The sequence below is a fragment of the Brachyhypopomus gauderio genome, chromosome 8 (genome assembly GCF_052324685.1).
Source record: "Brachyhypopomus gauderio isolate BG-103 chromosome 8, BGAUD_0.2, whole genome shotgun sequence".
Classification (NCBI taxonomy): domain Eukaryota; kingdom Metazoa; phylum Chordata; class Actinopteri; order Gymnotiformes; family Hypopomidae; genus Brachyhypopomus; species Brachyhypopomus gauderio.
Genome location: NC_135218.1, coordinates 12734424 through 12758341, shown reverse-complemented (window position 1 = coordinate 12758341; position 23918 = coordinate 12734424). Strand labels below are relative to the sequence as shown.

At 39.6% G+C, this 23918-nt stretch overlaps 1 non-coding gene across 1 annotated transcript; it reads right to left on the bottom strand.

The window, feature by feature from the left end:
* Nucleotides 1-19768: 19768 nt before the first annotated feature.
* trnaf-gaa (transfer RNA phenylalanine (anticodon GAA)) lies at nt 19769-19841 on the bottom strand. Its single transcript has one exon. It is a non-coding gene; the product is annotated as a tRNA-Phe (tRNA).
* Nucleotides 19842-23918: the final 4077 nt, after the last annotated feature.

Genomic DNA, 23918 nt, shown 5'->3' with positions numbered 1-23918 from the left:
AGGTCATGAATATCTAGTTTTTCTATTAGGTGGGGCTTCTAAAAGAAAATAAAATGGTACTTCTTAACTAATGAAACCTAATATGGCATAATTAGTACCAAAACCTCGGAACCTCTGAACTGTGCTGTTAAATGGTGTCCAGTCAGAAAACATCAATGATGTATTTATGAATATAGTGGGTTTAAGTCGCACATGGGGTCTCTACTGAGTAAATAAAGACAGCTTGGTGATTTAATCTCTGGCTCCACCTCAACACCACCCACACCTGCTTCCAATCCATGGACTCCCTTTTTATAAACCTTTTCTGTTGTTTTCAGTTTTCTGTAAGCATTACTATTCCTGGACTCTTGTTCCTCTGAGTTCCTGGTTGTGTTATACCTAGAAATCCCCTCTATCTCCTCTGCTATTTGACACTGTTGCTTTCTGTTATCTGACTGTGATTTGCCTGTGTTTCGTAACCCTGTGTGCTCATAGCTTGTGTCATCCAGCAATTGTGATTGTGGGATAGCCCTAATAAACGCACCTCACACGGGAACCCTGCCCTAACCACGGCCTCTTGTATGTTACAGTTACAGTGTGTGTAAGAGAGATAAAGAGTTACACTGTCTACTCTTTTTGATGCTGCCCGATGGTCACCGGGAAGCCTGATAAGACATTTTAAAACAAAACACGTGTATGCACACAGACAAATACAGGGAGACCCAATACATGAGCAGAGGCAGGACAGCACACACTACTCCTGTTATTTTCTCCAGCATCTCTCCTGCATTGGCTAATGGCTCGTTACCCGTGGCCACCTGTCTCAATCTCTCCTTATAGCAACATGTTTGGGTGAACACACACTTAGTCTGGTGGAGCCAGTCGTCACCACACCGCAGGGGCAGTGTGGTGTGTGAGAGAGAGGGTTGGTACATGGAGATTTGCACATGCTCACTGCAACACAATCCAGCACTCTTAACTAGTGGTTACATTCGGACACTCTACAGAGTGGACAAAATATTGTTGCTTATAAAATATCACTTGTGTTGAATGATTTAAATTATATATATAAACACGTGAGTCCATAGTGACCCGCTGCCCACCAGGGCATTTAATTCCCTCTAAACATAGGACATTCTGTTTCAGTTTTAGGTTTGACACCTTATCAAAATGACTAACAATTGGCCTCATTAATTTAATGTTTTCTGGTCACATTGATACTACATGCAATATGTAATTTGCTTGTGATCCACATTAAATTTTAAGGAAGACATAATATTGTCTCATTGGAATTCCTAGAACAAAATGTCCGGCACATACTGCACAGCAATTAAAGTGTGTGCCTGAAAAGCTTCCAGTAAGCTTTTACCAAGTAATGCTGACATGGGCTGCTCTAACTGTGTAATGAATTCTATGAAACCTTTACTGAGCTTTAAGGGACCAGGGCATAATAATTTACTGCACTAACAGGCCATAAAGCATTTTTGTAACTGGCCAAGTATAGCCTGAAGACTCATTATCATCACCACCATTATCTTCCTGACACACACACAGACACACACAATGTTTTTGCTTCTGGGAAAGGCATAGACTTGTGTACATCTTAGAAAGAGATTCAATGACCTTAACTTTTTACAGACACGAGTGGAAAAAGGTGTCAAAACAGACTGAGCATACACAGAAGGCTGATAGGATCTGCAAACACCCACATGCAAAAGCACACGTATGCATATGTGCACACCTATGCGTGCGCACACACACACAAACACACGAGGGGTACTATTGTTCTTGTTTATGGTACAACGTTTTCTCACACTGTTGTGCTTGTCTCAGAATCACCGGGCCGTAAAACACTCTATGTACACTTATCTAGTTATTTACATTAAACATTGATATCTAGATCATATGCTGGTTTGAAACAATAACAAATCTATCTCATTTCATCACAAATAGGGACTAACCTAAGACACATGGGAAATATGTTTCTGGGACATGGTTCAACATATGAACCTACAAATACCTGTCCAACATACAAAGTGATATATGGCATGCTTGCATATGCAGTCTTCTCCAAACTGTATGTTAGTTATATACATTCACTCATCATTTTATTACTAATACTAACCTCATAGAGTTTGAAGGTGAATCCTTAGCATGGAGAGGATGCCCATCCTCTCTATTGGTATCCCACAAGGCTCCCACAAGGTCCTCTTTTCTTTGCACTACCTTGGTGATGGTAATCACCTCCCATGAATTTTCCCCATCACTGCTACGCTGATGATACCCAACTAATCATTTCCTCTCCACCTTCTGACACACATTTCGAGCGACATCTCAGTATTTCACCATGCATAGCAGCCCATCATCTGAAAGTGACTCCCAGAAAGACTGAGCTGTTACACATCCCCCGGGCAACTGGTCATCACAAGGATCACAGGGACCAGCTGTCGTCCCCAACTCATGTCATAAACATGACTATTCAACATTGAATATGGTTTTGTCTCCAGTGGGTTAGCCGAGGTGCTTGTTCAGTCTCCTCATCTCTAGGTTTGAATACTGCAGCTCACTGGTTTTCAGAAGACCTATTTTATCCCATGATGCTACACTACAGTGTCCTTCACTGGCTGCTCATATATTTAATGATGATGCTTACCTTCAAAGTCAGAAATGGACAGCCCACCTCCTACTTGATGGCACTAGTCAAAACCCAATCCATAACTTAAGCTCTTAAAATATGATCAGGTTTGGCCGTTGCTCCTGATAAGAGCTTATACTACTTGTCAAGAAGAATGTAAATGTAAATATACAGGTGAGTGTACGGTCCATTTGCTACACAATGTTTTAGTCATCCAAGTCTAGTCCTTCAAGAGCAGTTAGTGTCAGGCCACAGGCCTGCACCTCTTCAGACATTTGGCTGACAGACTATTCACAACCAAGAAGTGACACTGATGCGTGGAACAAATGTAGCAATATTACTGCGCCTGATAAGCTTGTATCAGTTCAATACCCATAAAGCAGTTTACTACCCTGTCAGTGTCACTGCTGTATAGAGAACAATAAAACAGTCAACAGTAATCCCATCAAACAGGTGTAAACATTTCTTGTACAGCACAAAACAGCATAATAAGACAGAACACAGTAACAGTAAAAATGAATTACATTAATTTGGTTTGAGTTTGTCTGGCCTAACACACTTTGGTTTTGACTTCAAGTCAACACACTATGTAGCATTAACCAAAACAAACCATTTGAAACTTAGAAAAGAAATGTATGGCACAAATTTGCACAAATACTGGACAACTTAATTAGTAGCTGCGGGACAGCTACCTTTTCCCTTTTACAAATCGCCAGTAAAGAATATTGATGTTTTTGACATGAGCAAAGCCCTCATGCAATTCCAAGATGTATATCTGTAGATTAAAAGTTCCTCCATGCCACGATACCTCTGTGCAAGGGTACCTCACTCCAGGAGATCTTCCACCCTGCAGAGTTTATTTCCAAAACATCTGGCTCTAAAACTCAGCTGTTAATGAGGACCTCAATTAAATGGATCAGGTGTGTTAGTAGAATTGTAGTTAAACTCTGCAGGGTGGTAAATCTCTAGGGACAGAGCTTGGCATCCCTGCTGTAGACGACAAACAAATAGCAGAAACACATTAATGGCAGGCACACCTTAACAACCAATACAGAGAAGTCCCGACAAACAAACTTACACTCCAAATCTTGTCTTTTTTTTTTTGCAACACATTTTCGTAGTCACAGTGACTGACAAAGAATGCACTTTACAGATGGCCAAGAATTGTACAAATACAAAATAAACTAACACACGAACAAGCTGCCCGACTACTACACTGCTAAACCGGGATGTTGTTGCATTCTGAAGGCTGAAGCTTAAGACTGAATAGGAACAAACAGGAGGACTGGGATGAAGCATGGACCATGAAGTCAGCTTATCAGCTGGTAAGCATGCAACCAAAGAGGCACCCAGCTCTACTGTATATGCAAACCAAAGCAGATTGTGTAATTTTTTTAGAATAGATATTAATGAACTGGCTTATTCAGCTTAATTAATTTATTTACATAATAGGCACATCCCTGAAATGTTAATTTATGAGAACGAACATCTCCAGAGTCTCTGTCCAGCCTCGCTTTCTGAAGCTTCCATGAATACCAAACATAACAGTTACCCTACATAAGCAAGTCACAACCCAGTCTACACTTTAAACATTAGTTGATACGTATGTACGAACGACCTGTTATGTCGTTCATTTTTGTTTACTCTTTAAGTGCCGTCAAAGCAAGTTTGGAAGACGTCTCAACTTTTCAGTTATCTCAAAACAATGAAAGGTCTGTGAGCACTTTTTTCAAAAAGAACAAACACACTAAATGGAAGACAAACATAAACTGACGTTCCTCGGACGTAGAATGTACGTGCTCGAGCACTTGAAAAGGGAATATCCTGGGGTCACTGTGAAGACTTTAGCGCGTTTATTAGACCGGTATTAGTGAAGACGCGTTACAGCAGTATGATGCGAGATGTATCTGATTTTACATTATACGTTAATGACTAGGCCTATAAGACGTAGGCGATACTATGCGTACATTTCTTCAGCCCCTTCACGCGAGTCCTGCCTCATCCAATCGAAACTGTACTTGTCCGTCACGTATGACACGTTTGACGTCACTGACTCACTGTTTTGGAAATTATTGCCAATTACAGTGGGCAGTAAAGTAAACTCGAGGTATCAAGTAACTTATTTATTCAAACACCGGAAATCAGAAGCAAACAACGCGAATACCATGCTGAACTCTATGAGTAGTTGTCAACACTTAAGAAAAAACTCTAAGCCAAAGCCTAAATACCCGCACCTGTGTGCATGACATGTGTTTCCTTAACTGGCTGCATATCAAAGTATCATGACAAGGAAAGACCTAAAACTTGTCCCGTGGTTTTTGCAGTTTCAGTTGTGCTACATATTTGTGCTGCTTTTTGCACAACACGAGCGTACCGTTTCTCTAAGAGAAAATGGTCATAAATAAACATCAGACAGCCGTGACCCAGGTAATACATCCAAAATGGCGATTATATCCAAAATGCACTGAGATTTTCACTTAGGCCATACGTCACTGTCTGATCTTTTCAGATCGCAACCATCTCTGCAACGTTTATCCAGGCATTACATTGACCCGAGTCATAATTTGACAGTTATGGCTCAGGGAATACTGATACTGCAATAAGTGATCCCTCCACATTCCACCAGGTGTTTTGAAGACATGCAGAATGTTAATTGATTCCACCGCGATCTGTCTATCCAGTCATTAATTTTTTTTGTGAAGCGTTCAATTTCGAATGGATTACGCACGTGACGCGTCGTTCACGTCCACGTGCGCCTACCCGAACAGGACGCGTCCATCCGTCATCGCCCAATGTAAAACGCGCCTTGAGATCTGTTACGTAATTGTCACACAGTGCTGCTAAACATAACAAATGGGTTGCTGTAGCCTTTAATCTACAAACCACCTTTAAGACGGTTAAGCAGTTGTTTGTCCAAACCATCGATGATCAATTTTGACATTTTTTGCTGCTCTAGCTTGTTTGACAGGACTAGACTAGACAAGTGGTCGAGCAAGATGTTAATTTTTGACTTGTGTGTCGTTAGCATAAAAATTGTGGATAACCAGAGCCACATTGTTCACAATGAAAATAAATGTTACAAAAGGAATCAGAAGTCAAAGCTAATGAGTAACTACGATAGCATGGATATGTTTACAGCTAATTATGTAAAGTGTAATGTATGTGCTTTTGAGTTTTTTGAAGTAGACACAGAATTTTGAAATGGAAGCTTTGGTATGCACTGGTATGCACAGAGGATTTATTAATCCATCACTTCCAAAGGACTTTGTTCTTTTTAAAGTTCAAGCACATAGTGCAGGAAACATATTGTAATTTATGTTTGTAATTTTTTGCAGGTAAACTCAACAATTAATTTATCAAATTACAGAAATCTACTAAGTATTTTCAGTACTGGATAACAGTCTAGATAAGATGTTTTGAAATGATTAAATCACATTACGTTATAATGAGATTCTGATAAGTGTAAGAGCTTAAGGAGGGTCACTACATTTTTGGCCTAATCATGTGTAACAATTCTGATGACTTGAAATACTTGATACTTGAAATGCATACTCAAATTAAAACCATGTATAAAAACATATTGCAATAGCAAAAATAGCAGCTTTCATCTGTGTGTGTTAAAGGGGAGTTGTTTTTCTCTGCTGTGTGTTATGCAGAGTTAATGTCTGTTCTGTTGGCGTCATTATCACTGCACTATTAATGCAACTGACCCACATGTGCCAGCCTCCCAGCATTGGCACACTTTCTTACTCTCATGTGTAATCTTTATATGTGGAACTTTTCCACTCAGTGATTTAATGAAAACCACGGTTTGGTACAGCACATTATCAGGCCACACAAGCTCCTACAACACCCCATACAACATTTAGTGTGGAGACTAAATACAGCACTAAAATAACAGGCACGTAACACACACACACACACACACACACACACTGAAAGTCTTCCTGCACCACTTCCTCTGAATTTGAGTAGTCACAGCAGTAGTGTCAGTTACAGAGGGATTGCACACAGACCCCTCCCTCGCCTTCTGTAAGAGTGATGCTCACTGCTGTGCCAGTGACGTGTGGCCACGTGTGCATGTGTGTCATCTTCGATCATCGAGAAGCTTGTGGAAATCTTTTTATGGTGTAGCCTTGGAAACCTTGTATCTACTTTGAGTACTGTAGAATGGGAAAATAATACTACACTCTTCAAATAACTTTGACTAACCTAGAGGAAAGTCATTTGACCTAACATAGCTTAAGCCTAAGATTAGAGTAAAAAACGAAGGTTTCATAGAGGCAAAAAGAGTATATCAAAATGTATATGTAACTATAAATAAAATGTAGTGTCAAATGGCTTTTGCTTTTGTATAACATAGGATATTATTCTACTTTGGACTGGTTTAACTAGTGGAGAATTATATTTTAATGGCATTACATTTTATTAGCATTATTTTACTAGTATTGCATTACTAATCAATTTATATTTTAATTGCATTACATTTTACTAGTATTACATTACTAATCAATTGCATTACTAATCAATTGCTTTGCATTAAAATTCCTTACTGAGCATATAGGACATGCAGAGATGAGGAGTTATAGAAAAACAAGAACTTGAGAAACAGCACCTGTGTGCTGGAGGACGAACAGTATCAGAGAAGAACTGGAAACGGTGAAAAGGTCAGGGTGAGATTACTTGGCGCAGTAAAAAATACAGGCAGTATTTTTTTAAATATAGAAATAGGCAGACAGTTTGCAGACATAGAGAGAGACCATTGCAGAGCAGAAAGTGTGGAGGCCATACTCAGATCGACAATAAAGAAGAGGTGAAAGTAGTCTGTTTTAAGACCTACACAAAGATACAAGAATACCACAGAGTAGAGTAGTTTAGGCTTTTGTTGTGTACTCTCCAGAGATCTCTGTATTTTAACTTGGTTATAATAAAAGGTTAAAAGACATAAGACTGGTGATGTTTTCTTTTGCATCACCGAACATGCTGCGCTAGGTAGGAGAATATCAAAAGCGTAACACTAGGCTAAATGGAAAATTGATAATGAAATGGTAGAGCTATGGAAATGCACCATAGGGCATGAATTCTAGTCAAATAGTAGGGACTGGTTCTCTATTATGGTTCATTTTATTCAGAAAGTCAAGTAAGCCAGAAAAATATTAAAATGACAACATTTACAGAGCCACCAGAGTATAGCAGTAGCTGAGCTAGGATTCTTTATTTTTTTTCTGGAATCATATAAACAAAGCTACTCAAGGTTAGGGTGAATTTTGTAGAACCACTGAGCAATTCCATGATGGCTTGCTGAGGGTAACCATGGACGGACAAATTTAGGATTCCAAGTACAAGAAGAAGTTGCCAAGTATATTTCATATCTGAACAATTTGAGGTAAACTTTCTAATACATTTGAGAATTTGAAATTAAATGGCTTTGGGCTATACACTTTAGCTAATATAATACATTTGTTACACAACTGAAATTAAACTAAATTCAGACTTCTCCATTTCTTTGTCTCTTCCAGTTTAATCATTGTCAGGCCAAATACTCCTCCTGCTCCATGTTCAATCCACTTAAATTCTCACTGAACCCCTGACCTTTGGCCATGGCCTATTCTAATGTCTTCAGGCAAAACACCACCACCACCACCACCACATCCAACACTTCCACCAACAACAACAACAACAAAACAGCCTGTATTCTCAGCATTCTCAGTATACACTGACTTTTTCTGCCTTGTAAATGCTTTCAGACCAGACTTTCTCAGCTCAGCATTCCCTCTGCTGGTCCCTGTGGAACTGTACTTGTGGAACTGTACTTTAATTGAAAACACAAGCCTCCAAGCTGAGAAAACATATTGAACACGTGCAGAGAACTGGGCCTCACGTGGCCTTGCAGTAAAGAAGTCTAGGACACTCAGAGTCACTAGCATTCCCACAGGGTCAAAGATGAAGAGCTTTCTCACGTAAAAAAAAATCCAAAACTAGTAAATAGGTTCAGATATTAAACAGATTATATTAAACACACTGCAAAATGACAAACACAAAGCCTTTGGAGAGGACACATACAATTCCACACTGTATATACAAATGACCAAACAGATAAATGTATGTTTTCTGATAAGATGTAGCTAAAACAATCTGGGAGCTAAAACCTTTGAAGAAGAAAAAGAAGAAGAAAGTTAAACAAACAAAAGAAGAGAAGAGAAAGTTCATCTAGTACTGCCTTCTTCCTCTGTGCCTAGACAGCTGGAATGCAGCATGTTTTGACCAGATGTTAAAAGTTCTCAATGTTCTTGGAATACACTGAACATTATCTTATAGGCGTGTGTGTGTGTGTATGTGTGTGCCTGTGTTTGCAAATGTTACATAACATGCCTCAAGTATAAATTCACAAGTCAACCACAGGACTTTGCAGAGCATACAATTTTCCAAAGGCAAAATTATGATATTTGTTTGACTGATAAATCCTGTTAACCCTTGCTGCATTTCCAGTTGGATGCATTTCCAGTTTTCCAGCTACCATCTCTCATTTTTATCCATTATTTATTTGTGGACAATGTTTAACGTGTTGGAAAAGAGCTATACATTTTAAGATCTTATCCATATATAATTGAGCCATTCGATAATTCAATCTATTGAATGGCAAAGCTTTCTATTCCTTGTATACATCTATTCCTTGATTTTTTTTTATGTGTCTATAGTTTCAGAATGCACGAGACAGGATTCATTCAAACATGAAGAGAAAGGCGAAGGCTGCAGCAGCCAACAGTTGCGTTTTCTGGGACCCTGTTCATTTTTAGACAGAATTACCACATTGTGCATTTCACCCCACAATAAGTGCAGTAATACAGCCTTCCATATGCTTCAGAAAACAGACCTAGAATCTGTGTGGTTTATGTCTAGAATGCAAAACAGAATTCTCAGAACTAAAATGTCCAAGAGGATCTGATTAGCTCACTGGACATTTAGCACTGGTGTGGCTACCGGTTGTTTAAACACTAACTGCAAACGTAATTGGGTGAAACATTATAATGAGTTGAAGGACACTGGAGGATCTATGACACTAGTCTGGAGTCTTCTCGTCTCTGAGCCGCAACTCTGGAACACATCATGTCTCGCACTTAACATTCCCATAATCCCGCTGGCCAGTGGTGAGCTGTCTGTTATCCAGTTATGCTGCCAAAGGAGGGCCAGAAAAGAATGTTGAGTCAGCTCAAGTTCATAGACATGCACAGACACACAAACACACAGAGAACTCCCCACCCACCCAACACACACACACACACACACACACACACACACACACACACACACACACACACACACACACACACACACACACACACACACACACTTTTTGGCATGGGAGGTCTGGAGGTAAATATGGGGGCAGATATAACCTCTAGCCTAATTTTAACCACAGCTCAATCTTTAAATCTCTCACTGACTGTCACTCCCTGCCTGGAGCCCACCCACAGGCAGGGTTGCAGTTATGTGTGTTAAAGGGTAAAATAGACATAACAATACTCCACACTGCTGTTCACCACACAGAAACACTACAGACTTCGTCGTCATGTTTACCTATACTTTGGAGAACAGCTCACAGGCTGAAATATAAAGAACGCTGTCAATGTTTAAACATCTTCACAGCATAGTGTGGAAGTCTACATCTTTCCCAAGAGAGTTTTGTAGAGAAACTGATGTAGATAAAAGCATGCTGCATCTCTAATCAAACAACTGCTGATAAGTACCAGCCAAAAAGATAAAGTCTCAGCTGATCATGCAATATTTATACAGAACGTATCGCTTATGTAACTGATCACTTATGTAAATTGATGGTGTAGTTTTATGGTAAAATTACTGTGCACAGACACTCTGCTATGCTCCAAGCCAAGCCAGTGGTAATGTCTGAGGTTGATCTCATGTACTACTTGATTTCATCTACTACTGCACATTTGGCATACTAGACCTACATTTTACAAAGAGGACAATCTGTACAGCAAGATTCGACCAGAAAATGTAAGGAGAAGGGTTGGCAGTACCAGCCATTAAGTACAGGAACAACCCCACAGCACATGTGCATACTACACTAAAAATAAAACTTGTGATGCAGAATGGCACACATACAGTATATATCTCTCTCTCTCTTACTCTCTCTCTCACACACAGCAGAAGGATAGTTAAGTTTGACACTACTTCTTCATTTGTGTGGGTGCTCTTCATAGCCCACATACTGTGGAGGTGTATATGTATAAATCTAAATTTACACGATTGCAATGGAAAACTGTATCTTATAGTGCATCATATCCTGCTTATCTATTTATCTGTTGATATCGTTTTCTCTCATTCCACTCTATACTTGAAAATAGACACATCCTTCCTTGTTTCTGGGTTGTTTTTATACTATCATCTGATCAATCTCCTAACATCTGAGCCTGACATAAATTGTCATACATATTAGACAGTTCTGTTTAGTACATTGTGTATGTCCCAAAACTTCAATTCTGATATCAGATTCTATCTAGGGCTAGGGTTAAATTCATATGTCTGTGAATTTAAGCATTTAAAAAACATGCATTTTTTACATTTTAAAATAACAATAAAGACGATAAATGAAACTAATTTTCATGTGCATAAGTCCAATGTAAAAAATACACCATATGCAATATCGAAGATAAATGACGACAGTGTGAACATGTTCATTTTTATCCACTATGGTCAGATGATCACTTCCTGATGGTTCCATGGCTTGTTTTCTGAAAAAACTGTTTTAATGGTGACTTAGAGCTTAGAACTCATTTAGAGCTCATGGTCAGAGCTCAAGTTTAGCTCCTGTCAGACCTGGGTTTGAGTCCTGGGTCTTTCTCACATGGTCTCAGAAGTGTGATGGTAGTGAGGCCACCAGGAGCGCCCCCTGGGAAGATAAAACCGCCACTGTGAACTCCTGGTGACGTGCATGGGCATGGCCCTGATGGAAAAGGGCAGTTGTGCGTGGAGGGACATGTGAGAAATGCCACGTGGGGCTCCCCAGAGGTGAAGGCAGTGTGATGGAGACCGTTGCTCTCTGAAGGGAGGTGGGGAGGGGGGGGGGGGGGGGGGGTTCTGGGTGTGCTCACATTTACCTCCTGGGTTTGAGTCCTGGGTAGCGTGGCTGCCTCCAGCATATAGCCACTTCAAAATGTTTTATAGTAGTATGAAAAATACTGAATTTCCCAGTCAGACGCAAGATGAACAGTGTTGTTTCTGCTGCTGCTGTTATTAAATTGGACCAATTCCCCCCTGAATGTTCCCATCAGACAAAAGCCTCCTGCCTAGGACGGTGAGGACCAGGGCGTGCTCCCTCCGTGACACAGTCCTCACAAGGTGTTTGAGCTCCCGCTTACACAACACAGTATGGCAGCTGAATGTGCTATAGGAGCAGAGCGCTAAGTGCCTGGTTTTGTATGTATTATGTCCTCATTAACTGATGACCATCTATGGCTATCGCATGGTCAAGATTCCAACTTGGGTGCCAGTGCTAAAATGTAAATCACCACACACATCAAATTTCTGATCACACATATTGTAATTTCTTTACCACTCCATTTCTAGCCCCAGAAGTGACACAACACATAAAAATCACAGAACACTTACACATACCAATGGCATTGAGAGGTGGAAAAAAACCCACATAACAATATGTACACACACACACACACACACACACACACACACACACATAATAATAGTAATGCCAGTCATCCCCAATGAACAGAAGGCACAAACTGCACAGTTCACACGTAAGGTCTTTTCATGACACGAGTCACATAATAAACATAGCCATCACCTCACACTTACAACATTTCTTCCAGGCAAATCACATCTCCCAGTCTCCCATGTGTTGCACGTACACAGTTCCTATAACATACATACACACTGTTATATCATATTTCAAATGCCTTTTGTGTCTTGAGCACAAAGCAAATACAGTATGACAAGAATTGCTTTACTTAACAGTAAGCTGAACTGCCCTGACTAAAAATAAGGGTCTTAAAGGCACCCACGATGTGTGAGATTGAACCTTTATGAAGGTCTTAAACTGAGTTTACATATTTACATATTCCCATTTTGGAGACGGTCTTACACACAATTTCCATGTGGAGTCAGATTCTCATTGTGGGAGCGTATTCCAGGCATATGCATCATAACAGCTTGTTACTGCTCATCGTGCCCACACTGGCAATTATCTCAGTCGCAAATTCTCATTTTTCATTACATGCAATAAACTGCAGTTATTAAAAAAGAGCAAGTCTAATTAATATTGCTCTTACGGTTAGCTGGTACACCAACCAACTGGGGAAAGAAGATTAACAGATGTCCAAATAGTTTAAAAAACTTATGCTCTGTAAATATGCATTTTTAACCCTCTATGTCTGTGTATTCTGTACCAATAGTGCTACAATGCTCATATTTCATTTAGAGTCCTTCTAACTACAATGACAACATTAACTACTGAATTTACTATGTAGTTTTAGATAGTTTAGTAAATGTTTCTGTATCTTCTCAAAATATCTATTATGATATTGCTGGTCCAACTTAGTGCTTGGATGTACATGGAAGAGAGTCAGACTGAAGGTGCTGGACTCTGACAGTGATTGTAATGCTATTCAGGTTTTTGAAGTCCTCTCATACCTGTCCTGCACTGGCTATATTTAGAAGACCAATGAGAGCTCTGAGCATGATTGCGTTAAGAGTGAGGGGCGATAGAGGTTAGGGGAATGTGTGTGTACTGGATATTAAACAATGCAAATATCTCAAGATGATATAGACGCAGTACACTTAATTCCACTCTAATAAATGTAACCTTGAACTATTATGTGTTTGTGTATGTGTATCTCTGTCCTGTCCTGTTTCATGTCACTGGTGCTACTGAGGGTAGTTAGCACGTCTGTGGTTATGTGCACTGAGGGCTTGTACTGAAGAGGTCTGTGTGGCTGCAGTGACTTTGCACCAAGGGGTCCAGGAGTTTGTGACGTCAGTGTGAATGTTAGAGATGACGGCAGTTGTGCGTGTGCAGTGATGAATCAGACTGCAGGCTTTTGGGAGAAGAGCGGATATTAGTTAATTCTTTGATGCAAAACTTATATACAAACCAACTGCCTTTATCACACATACACAAACCCACAAAATATGCAATTTCCCTTGTTAATGCCCTCAGGGTATGTGGCAAGCCTGTGACTTCAGGATTATAGCTGTGTGCGTGTCTCAGGGTCAGTGTTTCATAATGTTCATGACTGACCCACTAAGACCATGGTTTAAGAGACAGACAGAGTAGCATGGTGACAGGTCCGTGAAAACAAATGTGAAGACTTGTCTGAGAGGAAGCCAATTTGCCTAATTAAAGTTATCCCTACAGTAAAGTGTGTGTGTTCATATGAACACAAACAACCTATGCCCCGGGAACATCTAGTGCTTAGTGTTCTACAGGAATCCCCTTCAGACAAGCCATTCCCCCCAGAGGGCCCCAAACGAGAACACTTTCTGGACTCTAAGTGGCACCAAAGGACAGACTGAATCAACCACGACCACTTTCTCTGTATATTCCTAAAATTTCACTCTTTCTTACTTTCTCACTTTTCCACACAGGTTGCCTGTATTATGACACATGCCTCTTTCACCAGGCCAGGGTATCTGGTCACATGACCAGCAGTGACGGTCTTTGCTGTCTTGGAAAAAAATGTCCAAGGAAGAAAGAACAGAGTTATGACAAACATTCTGACTTCAAAAAATTATTTTTTTGATATTGCTGGTCCCTATTACCCATTAAAGTAATTTAGTGCTTGGATGTGTATATAAATACTAGTGAACTTACTGTATATTGGTATTGGTAGACAATTAGAGCGAAAATCTGCTCTGAGCGTGAGCAGGAGAAAGAAATGAAAGAAAAACAGGAAGAGTGAGTGGTGTCGTCTTTCCACAAGGACAAATCAGTGTGTCTTTTTTCTGTTTTTAGGTTTGTATTGTATTATGTTGTCTTGGTTACCATTTTCAGGTCTGAAGGGAAATTCTGCTTCATTGAATGGCTTTTATATTATACTTTGTATAATATTAAAATTATACTTTTGTATATTATACTATATTATAACACTTTAAAATTATATGTCTACCACATATCAGACACAGAAACATTTTAGTAGGATGCAGGGTTGCTTCAACATTTTGAAGTTCTTTCGCTGGCTATAGGTTATACGGACATACTGACTTTTCAACCTGTGCAGTGTAAATGGGTTTTCAGATGTAAAATGTAACTGGAAGTCGTGGATTAGCCTAAGCATTTCACTGGCAGCCATCTCAGCAAAAGGGAATCAAAACACTGAAGGCAGAAGGAAGAGAAAAGACATGCACAACCGCTCATATGAAAGCAGGCTGTCCTCGGGAAGCAGGCTGTCCTCAGGAAGGATCCACCGGGAAGGGATTCCAGAACAGTGCTCTTGCGAAAATGAATGTTGCAATTTAAAGGACACATGCTGTGGGAATTAAACTGCTGCTTAAAAATAACAAATGATTTTGCAAGAATATTTTGATTTTGACTACTAGTAATTGTGGAACTGAATGGGTACGTTTGTGTCATCTACCATTTTCTGTACTGTCTTATCCACACACTTGCTGTCCTGATTGCTGCCTATTGCTGTCCTGATTGTGTTTTCTTGGCTTTCCCTAGGTTCCTGTGACCTTAGAGGTGGGTTAGAGGATTCAGTTTAAAAAGGAGCTGCTCTGATGTAAGGACCATAATCATTGGGTTGCATTCCATAGCACAAGACAATTCAATAAGCAATTTACAATAACACTCAAACACAAACATAAAAAAAGCCAGAAAGCACAGTTTTCAAATGGCCTCAGTACTTCTCTACACTGTTTTACCTCCATCAGCAGACATGGAGATACAGGAAATGACCAAGCGAGAACACAATGGCGTGAGAAAGCGTATTTCTCTACTCAGCAGAGGTTCATGACATTTTGGAAGATTTAGTGGCACCCTAGCTTTCAGTTATATAATAACAGTTTTAAATGTGGGTGTGTGTAACTCACAGGTCAAATATATGATTGTGCCGTTGTGTTACATGTGACAGGAGGGCAGCTAAAAGAAAATGACTCACGTTTAGCTTTTAAGTCCTCCACTCCCACATTACATGTGTCCTGACCACATATCTGCACTATAGAACAGAGTGTTCCCAAGAAATGAGGAGGGTTTTTTTCTGAGGAAATAAAAAACGAGGTGCAATTAACTACGTATATTGTGTGTGATTTTTTCAGGACTGCAAGCCAAAACATCAAATCATAGTATCTTATGTAAACTAACAGTCAGTGTATTGTAGATTTAAATGATAGATTTTATGATCTGCACTTAAAACTGCATAAGCCTACATACATTAAGTCAAATCTCTCATAACCAGAATATTTTCGGGGGTCACACAGTTCACATGGTTTTTGGTAGTCTATGTAATTAATCTGGATGAAAAACAAAAATTGGGGAAAGACTAATTAGCCATTTGTTTTATTTTAGATTTGATACAAAATAAATTTTGAAAATGTATGTTTACCTTCTTTGCTTAGAAGAGTGAAGTTCAACAGGTGCAAGTAACCTGTGTGCGCGTATGGGCATGTGCATTCGCCTGTGTGTACAGGATAATTTTAAGCTTCTAATTAAAGATGTTTGCAGAGTGCAGAGCTTTTATTAGGAGAGTCAGTAAATTACACATTTTATGTGTCGCATTTTAGTGGGTCAGTCTCTCTCGTGTCAGTAACTATGTCTCCTCTCCCTTTCTATTTACAAGTTTGTGTGTCTTAACATTTTCCTTTTAGATGAAAACTGTTTATCATTATTATTTGATCCTCAACTGCACTGACGTACAGAGTAAGTCAACCAAACCCTACATGTGCATGTAAACAGATTAAGTACCCAATGACAAATGTTCTTACTTTACAAGCCTGTAATTTAGATTATTGCTCCATGTCGGTACATATTTTTTCAGTACAAAAATGAAAACAGTATATTTTACCTTGATTCATGTCCTCTTTAGTCTTTAGTCCTTTAGTCCAAGCCTCTGTGCAAATGCATTGTTCTTTTCAGTAAGATTTACTCCCCACCTCCGCCCACACATAACCACAAGCACAAATGTAGCCCAATTAAATAGTAAGATGTGAAATTGAAGCTCTTTCTATTAAAAGCTAGTGGAAAAGCATTGGAATTATTCAATATTTATGTTTATGTCTTTTATTTTCTTCTTCAACAGTACACAGAAGCTACAACTTCAATATACAATGAAAAGAAATAATGCTTCAACATTTTGGTTAAAGGTTATTGTTTATGTCTACATGTGTGAATGTGAGCTTTTGTATCAATGAGTCTACCATGTTCGTTTATGTTGTCCACAGTAGCAGGTAATTAGCAGGCGTGTATAACAGTATAACCAGCATCCTGTCTCTTTGGCCTATAGGATGCTAAAAACATGTTGAGCTGATATTACTCTACCAAAGTAAATAAACAGAGGTACAGCCCACGTACATAAAACTGCGAGGCTATGGATCTTGTAGTAAATATTTAGGGCCTGCATAACAGAACATGATTATGAGCCGCACAGTGACAGGATCAGTCAGCCAGTGTTGAGCCACATTAATTCACACTAACTAGTTCCATATATGGTGTCCATCACCAGTTTCGTCTGTACTTGTGTTATTAGCCAGGTTTATTATGAGTTGTCTACTGGCGAAAGGGTTTAAAGGAAGTGATATTCTTATTTGAAGTGTAAGAGCTTGATATTCACTGTAGAAGTTAATATCTCATGTTAAAACATTTAAGATAAACATTAGCTTACTCTCTTTCTCTCTCCATCTCTTTCTCTCTATCTCTCTCTTGTGCACATACATGTGTCAGGAGCAGGGTCTGCCCCAGGAAATTTGAGTATGAATAAGCTAAAAATGGACCCATCTCTGGGAATGGCATATGCCCTTGTATTATAAATCTACCCTATTTTCTCAGTTATGGATGCAAGTTATGTTGGTGTTTTCATTTACAATTAGAACAATTATTTCATTTTATTATCTTTAGTTTTATTCTGTAATAATCTGAATTTGACTAATTGAGAAAACAACGAGAGATTTACAGCATGTCAACATGAGGCAAAAAAACGTTACAGGAACAAACTAGTGTGTACAGAAATATTCTTATAATACTTAGTTCACGCACATGTTCTTGGTTTGGGAGACTTTTTGGCAGGCAGTTTTTCATTACATAATATTCCCAGACAGATCACGTGTGATTGTGGCTTACTTGTAAATGCTGCCAGAGTGTGATTATAACTCTTCCCCTAGTCATTAACACATTATTAATATAAGTCTCCCATAAGGCATTAACGCACAAATCAGAACTCTCCTATTCCCACATATCCCACTGCCGTGAAAGCCAGAGATAGTAGAGAAAGGTTGTAACAAGTCTGTATATCTAGTCTGTAGTCCTATGGTTGTATCACGCACATTTACCACATTACATCATTGAACAAAGTGTAGCCTTAATATATATTATATAGTAGCTACTTAGTACTTCGACATTGTAATTGAGTACTTGAGACCCCTCCCCCACTGAATTTTACTACATTACATTAATATTGGCTAAGTCCCTCTCCTTACATTAAATTTTGATTTTGGTTACTTTGTTCTTGAGATCCATAAAGAACCCCGTTTTACTTTAGCAAGTTAGAAAAACAGAAAAACAAGCAGACCGACATAACGAACAGCGCACGCGCAGGATTTCCGGCGCGGAACGAACGAGGATGAAGTTATGATACATTTTAAGAAAAACAAGCTAGCTGTGTCCTTCTCTTTAAGGTTCACGTATTTGCGCGTATATGTGTTCACTTCTTATGTGCGTTACCAATAAGCGTGTGTCCGACGACATAAATATATATTCTGAATGGTGGCTGTCCTGCCGTCTAATGCTGACCCATATAGTTAGCCAGTCGGTCTAATTGGTCGTGTAATCTGGGTCAGCTACCTAAATACCTGAAGGAAGGTGTGCAGATACCTTGGGCAACCTTGGGACTTCGTGGAGGTAAGTGCAATGTGTGGAGGCCTTGATGATTGTTCTCCTAACCGGCGACTTCTCTAGGCATTTTGCCATGTAGCAAACGTCCTGAAACGATGCTCAGTTTCCTCTTATCACAGACTAGCAGGGTGGAGAAGGAGAATGTGACACGGTAGCAGTTTTTTGGCACCACAGATCATTCTTCACGGTGGATTCTGTCGAGGCCACAGTAAGCTTATGAGGCTTTGTGGCCTACTCTAATGCCACCTTTAGGATTACTACCTCAAGCTGCTGCTTCGGCAGAATTCGGTCTAAAAATGGCTGTGCGGCCAGCGAGGTGCTGTGTCTAATTCAAGGTTGTCCTTGAAATTGACGAGTCGAATCAAGCACGTTAAATGAGTAAAGCCTGTTGCTCCAGTTGGACTTGAGAAGAACGTGAGGTGCTGTTTCGAATTCACGGTTCTTCTCCAGTTTCTCCTTAAATATATCCCGACCAAAGTCGTTGTGGATTTACTTGATGTTCATTAGTCAAATCATATGTGTTAGCGTAGACTGTTTTTTATAAATAGTGTAAAACAAAGTTCAGTCGAGTGAAGTTGAATAGGTTCATGTAATGATTATAGCGTCTTCAATCCAGTACATTTCAGAGTTGCGCTGCAGGCCACATGTTCCATTCATAAAGCGCACGTGCAGTCTGGCCAAACGCTCGTCACGTAGTCCGTAAAGGCCAACAGCGGCCTCTATTGAACACGAAGCACTGAAGATACGAAGTTCTGCAGTGTAAAAGTAAAGCTAGTTTCATACCCCACAGATTGATACTGTGTAGGCAAGGATTTCTGTATTATTGAAATTGAGGTAGTGGTAATCCTGAATACACGACCTCTGTTATCATGATCACATTATTAATATATCATCCCTATTAGCAAAGCCATTTTCACGTCAATAAAACATCCTCCATTAATTTGAACACGCTTATGTACGCATATGTACGTACGCAATGTGTGCAATTCAAAATGCGTGGCTAACCGGAACAGGTAACGAAAAATGAAAATAACGAAAAATGAATATAACGAAAAAAGAATCACCCCTGTGCACTTTGCCGAAACCCGGGATCGAACCAGGGACCTTTAGATCTTCAGTCTAACGCTCTCCCAACTGAGCTATTTCGGCACATGAACTCCTTAGGACACAAGTTTACATTTCCGTATATATAAAAATGTATTTAAAACTTACACTATGCAATGTATTATTACGAATGTATGTAATATATAATGAATTTTAAAGCAAAATAATCCAGCTGTTTCATTAGCGAACTATGCTGTCCCCTTTGCTACGAACCTCTAACGTTTTTAAATGCCAAAGTATTGCAGGCGAGCGACATCATCTGGTGACATTGAGCAACAACACCCTATTTCTCTAATCCACGCACTAATAAATGCGTGACAAGCACAGTGTCTCCGAGTCCTTTGTAGCGGTTTAGTTTTACGTAGTACATATTTGTCAAACAGTATGGGAAAATCTGGATAGCTAAGAAATCTGTCTATTGAGACTGATCTCGAAGGCTGGATGAAAAATGAAAATAATCGAAGATATGATAATGGGAAGTAGACAAGAGGATTCTGCAAAAGTTAATCATGTAAGAAAACATGGAAGAAAGGCTGAGATAATGAAATAAAGAGAGATGTAGAATGAAAGGCAGGACAGAGAGCATGAATGACATGAACACGTGGAGCAAGTGCTCCCATTCTGAAACACCGGTTCACAGAGTGTAGAACGTAATAACAGCCTGGAAAAACACAAATGCATATACACTAGTGCTGTCAATTCCAGGTGCCGCGATTAAAAGTCCTCACCAGGATTTTGCTCAAGCTTGCTAGATTTTCTAATTAGCAATCCAGGTAAAATGAGTGGAATCAACACAATCCAGGAAGCCTGAGCAAAATCCTGGTGAGGACTTGGAATTGACAGCACTAATATACACATACACACGTGGACAAAATTGTTGGTACCCCTTGGTTAATGACAGAAAAACCCACAATGGTAACAGAAATAACTTTAATCTGATAAAAGTAATAATAAATAAAAGTTCTATGAAAATGTACAAATGAAAGTCAGACATTGCTTTTCAACCATGCTTTAACAGAATTATTTTAAAAAATAAACTCATGAAACAGGCCTGGACAGAAATGATGGTACCCCTGAAAATAATGTGACCAAATGGACATGTTAAATCAAGGTGTGTTCACTAATTAGTATCACAGGTGTCTACAATATTGTAATCAGTCAGTGGGCCTATATATAGGGCTACAGGTAGTCACTGTGCTGTTTGGTGACAAGGTGTGTACCACACTCAACATGAACCAGAGGAAGCAAAGAAAAGAGCTGTCTCAGGACATTAGAAAGAAAATAATAGACAAGCATGTTAAAGGTAAAGGTTGTAAGACCATCTCCAAGCAGCTTGATGTTCCTGTGACTACAGTTGCACATGTGATTCAGAAGTTTAAGATCCATGGGACTGTAGCCAACCTCCCTGGAAGTGGACGCAGGAGGAAAATTGATGACAAATCAAAGAGATGGATAACACGAATGGTAACAAAAGAGTCAAGAAAAACATCTAAAGAGATTCAAGGTGAACTTCAAGCTCAAGGAACATCAGTCTCAGATCGAACTATCCGTCGATGTTTGAGCCAAAGTGGCCTTCATGGGAGACGACCAAGGAGGACACCATTGTTGACAACAAAACATAAACAAGCCAGACTGGAATTTGCCAAACTTCATGTTGACAAGCCACAAAGCTTCTGGGAGAATGTCCTATGGACAGATGAGACAAAAATGGAACTTTTTGGCAAGGCACATCAGCTCTATGTTCACAGACGGAAAAATGAAGCATATGAAGAAAAGAACACTGTCCCTACTGTGAAACATGGAGGAGGCTCTGTTATGTTCTGAAGCTGCTTTGCTGCATCTGGCACAGGGTGTCTTGAATCTGTGCAGGGTATAATGAAATCTCAAGACTATCAAGGGATTCTAGAGAGAAATGTGCTGCCCAGTGTCAGAAAGCTTGGTCTCAGTCGTAGGTCGTGGGTCTTACAACAGGATAATGACCCAAAACACACATCTAAAAACACTCAAGAATGGCTAAGAGGAAAACACTAGACTATTCTGAAGTGGCCTTCTATGAGCCCTGACCTAAATCCTATTGAGCATCTTTGGAAGGAGCTGAAACATGCCGTCTGGAAAAGGCACCCTTCAAACCTGAGACAGCTGGAGCAATTTGCACATGAAGAGTGGGCCAAAATACCTGCTGAGAGGTGCAGAAGTCTCACTGACAGATACAGGAATCGTTTGATTGCAGTGATTGCCTCAAAAGGTTGTGCAACAAAATATTAAGTTAAGGGTACCATCATTTCTGTCCAGGCCTGTTTCATGAGTTTATTTTTTAAAATAATTCTGTTAAAGCATGGTTGAAAAGCAATGTCTGACTTTCATTTGTACATTTTCATAGAATTTTTATTTATTATTACTTTTATCAGATTAAAGTTATTTCTGTTACCATTGTGGGTTTTTTCTGTCATTAACCAAGGGGTACCAACAATTTTGTCCACGTGTGTAACTGGTCTTATTTAAATGGAAGTAGTTCTGTAGGTAGTGTGATGAGGGACACTGCCAGACATACATGGACTGATCTTTAAGGTGCAGTAGTAGCACTGGTTGTGTGTTTACTTACCCCCCACCCCCCTTCATCCAACCCCCTTCTCCAAGGTGCCTTTTCCCCTGCAGAGGAAGATGTTATTTGTTCTTTCTGCATAAGTCTGAATTCTGAGAAAGAAAAAAAGATGTGAAGATGTGAAGGCGACCAGGGGGTAGGAGTGAGGCTTGGGGTTGTGATAAATAAGAGAGAAATTGGAACAGAGGAGATTTAAAAATGGTGTTTAAAAAAGAAAAGAATGATGAGCTCTCCGCCACAGATACAGGGGGGATTTATCAAGCATTTCTCTCTCTCACTCTCTCTCTCTCTCTCCCTCTCTCTGTAGTGATGTGTGTGTGTGTGTGTATATATATATATATATATATATATATATATATATATATATATATATATACTGTATACACACACACACACACACACACACACACACATATATGAACTGACGCCCATCCGGTGGTAAAGGAGTGAAGTGTGGTGATTGAGCGCAGTTGTGTTTGAACGTTTCAGCTCTGGCTATGTCATCATGCCTCTTGCACATCTTCAGTTAGAAAATGTGTTCCCTGAGCATATTGCTTTCTGGTGCAGGCCATCACTGAAGTCCTCTGTGTTCAACCCTGTAGTGAAATATTCTTTCATTCTAAAATAGCTCTCTAAAATACACTCAATTCTAGTGCGCACATTTTTCAGTTAAGGTCCTGAGGACCAGCCCCGTCGACAGGGGGGGACAACCGGGTCTGTTGTCCCGGGCCCCAGGGCCAGGGGGGCCCATCAAAGAGCCCAGCAATTTATTTTTTATTTAAAGTCTATAATTTTAAATAATCTTGAAATCTTTCATTAATATAAAATTTTGTACTCAAAATAAGCTCAATGGCTAAAATATATTAGTTTTTTACCTATCTGCATATTTTCCATTAAGTGCATACACACCCACCTCCCACTGAAAAATGGTTTGATCCAGCATCGACCGTAGCCGGCTGGTACCCGCCCAACAGCGGGAAATACAGTGGTGGATAGTTAAAATAAATACAGATATCTGGAGCACAGAAAAGAAAGGAAAACATTTACCTGACGAATTTTAATGTATTTTAATGCATTGTGTTCCAGGTTTGAAAACTTAGGCTAAAGTACTACTTCATTTCACAACAAATGTAATTCCAGGACGAAACATGAGAGAACGTGAAGACGTTAATATTGGGCGTTTTGAAAATAAACAACCATTAAATAATGTAAATAAAAAGCGAATTATTTCGAGTATATGTATAAATATTTAACTTAATTAAGTTTAGCGTTCAGGGAAATATTGAAATGGACCTTTAAAGTGACGTACAAGTGCTTTAATTCCACTTGTACGTCACTTTAAAGGTGTACGAACCCTGCAAACGTGACTTTGTTCATTGCGCTAAAGCGCGGCGCGCGCGAAGTTACAAAATTCAAGAGGTGCACGACCTCGCGAATCGAATCGCAAATCGAGGCCCTCGCGCACGTTCGGTGCCACTGCGATTACGTCATTTTCGCCGCGCGGACCCTCGCGCCGCTCG